General features: G+C 38.7%; 1 non-coding gene across 1 annotated transcript; it reads left to right on the top strand.

Moving 5' to 3' along the window:
* The first annotated feature begins 1,065 nt into the window (after positions 1 to 1,065).
* Positions 1,066 to 1,172, top strand: LOC115506602. Its single transcript, XR_003966447.1, has one exon. It is a non-coding gene; the product is annotated as a U6 spliceosomal RNA (small nuclear RNA).
* The last annotated feature ends 2,205 nt before the right edge of the window (positions 1,173 to 3,377 follow it).

Here is a 3,377-nt window from a genome sequence, read left to right as displayed (position 1 = left end):
CCAGACTACTGTGCTACCTGACATATATAATAGCCAATCTTGACCATCAGAGTCCAAAATATTTTTTCCCTCTTGAAACAATGGATGGCACTTACTGTCTCTGTATGCACTTGTAGTTACATTTTCGCAGGTATCCTTTCTGTTCATCTAGATTACAAATGTATCCAGCTTCTGGTAGAATAGAAAGAGCGCTGGATTAAGAGACTGTAGGCCAAAATGGTAGTTCTGGCTTTGCTCCTACTTTACATACTGGAGAAGTTGTGTAAACTCTCCAGATCTCAGTACCTGTAAAATTAAGAGTTTACATTAGAGGATCTCTAAAGTGTTACTGAGCTTTAACATTTAAGTTCTTTAATTATTGGTCCATTTTAACAGAGTTATTGAGGAGCTACTGTGCTAGGCTCCTAACCTATCTGCAGGGCACTGGAGGAATTGAGATGAAAGAAAGAAAAAAGGCACAATACATTCATTTAAGATATTTAGGACCTTGAGGAAGAGACTGGGACACTGATGACTTAAATATAATGCAGCATAGAATTTCCTCTGTTTCTGAACTTTAAACTACTATTATTGCCCTTCCAGGTGTGAGCAAAGTCCCCCTCTTAGTAAAGGAACTTAACTCGCCCGCCACCCACAGTTGGGGCAAGTGGTCATATCAACTAGACACTATTGCATTGGATTTGAGGGCTATTAGATGAGAGGTGGCTTTGAGAACCTAAGTTGTTTGTAGGAAAATAAGTGTCTGTATGCCAGGGTAACGGGAATCGAAACTAAAATTTGCTTTGTTCCACTTGGAAGAGGATGGGGGGGGGGAGTTCCGGGGGGGCGGTTGTCAAAGACGCTTTTGAGGGAAGTTTTGGAGGGCATTAATGTCTCAGTTGAGTTTTGAAGGAAGAATAATAATAAGGAGGTCTATTAGTTGGCTAATCACCTTATATATTAGCCTTCAGTTGCAAAATAGACTACCCAATTAAAGATGGATTTGATAAGAAGTACAGTAGTTATTCCACATAATATAAAATACAGAGGCAAGGGTTTAGTTCAATGGCTTAAAATGTCATTGAAGTGCTTGCTTCAGCAGCACAGATATCAAAATTGGAATGATACAGAGAAGATTAGCATGGCCCCTGTACAAGGATGACACACAAATTCATGAAGCCTTCCATATTTAAAAAAAAAAAATCATTGAAGTCTCAAGATCTTCTACCTTCTGTTCCATCTTCTTCAGAATATTGGGTTTTGTTCTTGAGCTTTTTGCCCTCGTGATTGCAAGATGGCAGCCAAGTCATTTGGCATAGTATTTTAAGCAATTGTACATAAAAAGGCTGAAAGGGACAACTGTTCTCCAAATCCTTTTTATTAAAGAGAAGAACTATGCTCTTCTTGCCTTGCTTCCTCCATTTCTCACCCCTTTCTCAGTAGAGTTCCCTTCGGATCCCAGTGGTCATGGCGGGCTGCATGTTCGTGCTCCAAATGCAAGGAAAGCTGGGGAAAAAAAATATGTATATATATATATATATATATATACACACCTGTATATAAATATAAGTATATATTTATATAATTTAAATATATTTTATATATATACACATATATATATAATATATATACATATATACATATATATATAATATATATACCTGTCATTTGCAGTCTCCATATGACATGGCAGATTCTGTCCGCTAGGAGGAGGTGTATGTGTGAAGCAGGGAGGTGATAAACGGTGTGGTTGCTGGGTCAGCCTTCAACATCATCTTCAAAACAGGAAAAGAAGGTGTGGGGAGTTATTAATGGATCTCATAGTCAGGTTCTGGCACAATCCTTTGCTTTCTGAATTATAGGCATTCAACTGATATTTGTTGATTGTAGGATCATTGTCATGGGAATGGAAAATCAATGTCAGGTCAGGCAAGTGAATAGTAAAATAGGTTATTCTTTCCAGTCCAAGACTGGATGAAAAAATTTTTAATTTTGTCACTCAAATGGGTAACTGTTGATATTTCTCCTGGGTGGGTAAACTAAAATATTAATTCAACATCAGGAGAGGTGGTGATGGTTTTACAAAACCATGTCTTATTTGGCAACAGTTATATAATCTAAAAGCAAATCAGGGACAAACCTGAGTTAAATGGAAAAAGACCAGATCCTAGGAAGTAAGAGTTTATGGAAAACACCATGTGTGAAGTTCTAATGAAAAAAACAGAGTGTAAGATGGCCCCAGGGCTATGGAAAAAATTCAGTACATCCTAATAAAGTACTTAGTGTCTGTTGATTACACATGGAAACTCACAACAAGGAAGAGGGCATGAAATTAGTCTATTTGAAAAAATTGACTATGTAAACAAGCAGCCATTAACATGTTTGAAAAACTTCCTTTGCCTTTCTCACAAGTACAAACAAAGCAGAAAGCCAAAAAGTTGTCTTCTGACTATAGCAACAACAAAAAAGAATACCACATAGAGACTGACAGAGACATGAGTCATCGTGTTAAAGGGGGGTGAATTATTTTAAATAATTCATATGAAGTAATGCAGAGAGACTTCAAAATTAGTATGAGCACGTTGTAGCACACTGATCCTTTGAAATGACTCCTCGCATTTCTTTTTAAGTCCGTTAAACCCTTGTGCAGAATAGCGAGAGCTTGCCTGGAGACTGCAAAGCATTAGAAATGAATAAAAGGTATGGAGTTATTTCCCACTGCTCTTTCTTGGAGGAGATGGCTCTATTTTTAAATGACTGAGGCTATTTGACTCTAACCACAATATACTTTCAGTGTTTTTTTCATCTGGAGTTTTATTATTTTGCTCCACTCCACCCTATCCTCTCATGAATACAAAGGCATGCCCTAACACGGGAAAAGGGGCCACACAGGACCCTTGGCAGTTGCCTCCTCTATAAACGTTTCTAATTTCATAGCGGTATGCTGTATACCATACTGCGCTGTACCACATTTCTGCTGTATTTTCTTCCCACCTAGACTGGATTCACAATCGTTTTGGAGTTGTGGTATGCTTTTTGTTAGTCAGCTTTTTTTTTAAGTTTATTTATTTACTTTGAGAGAGAGAGAGAGAGAGAGAGGAGGGGCAGAGAGAGAGGGAGAGAGAGAATCCCAACAGCACCGAGGGGCTCGATCCCAGGAACCATGAGATCATGCTGAGCCGAAATCAAGAGACACTTAACCGACTAAGCCACCCAGGTGCCCCTGTTTATCAACTTTCTAACATCACTTAGATTTCCTAGATTCCTCCAGGTCGTTGGAGGTAACGATGTCATTTCTGCACTTCTTTGGGCATCTAACAAACCCTGGTGCAGCAGCTATTCCTCAGGAGTCTGTGTCGAGTTACATAAGCAGCTTTTACGTACACACAGGTGTCTAC

This window comes from Lynx canadensis, chromosome F2 (genome assembly GCF_007474595.2).
Source record: "Lynx canadensis isolate LIC74 chromosome F2, mLynCan4.pri.v2, whole genome shotgun sequence".
Lineage (NCBI taxonomy): Eukaryota > Metazoa > Chordata > Mammalia > Carnivora > Felidae > Lynx > Lynx canadensis.
This window is presented reverse-complemented; position numbering and strand designations above follow the sequence as displayed.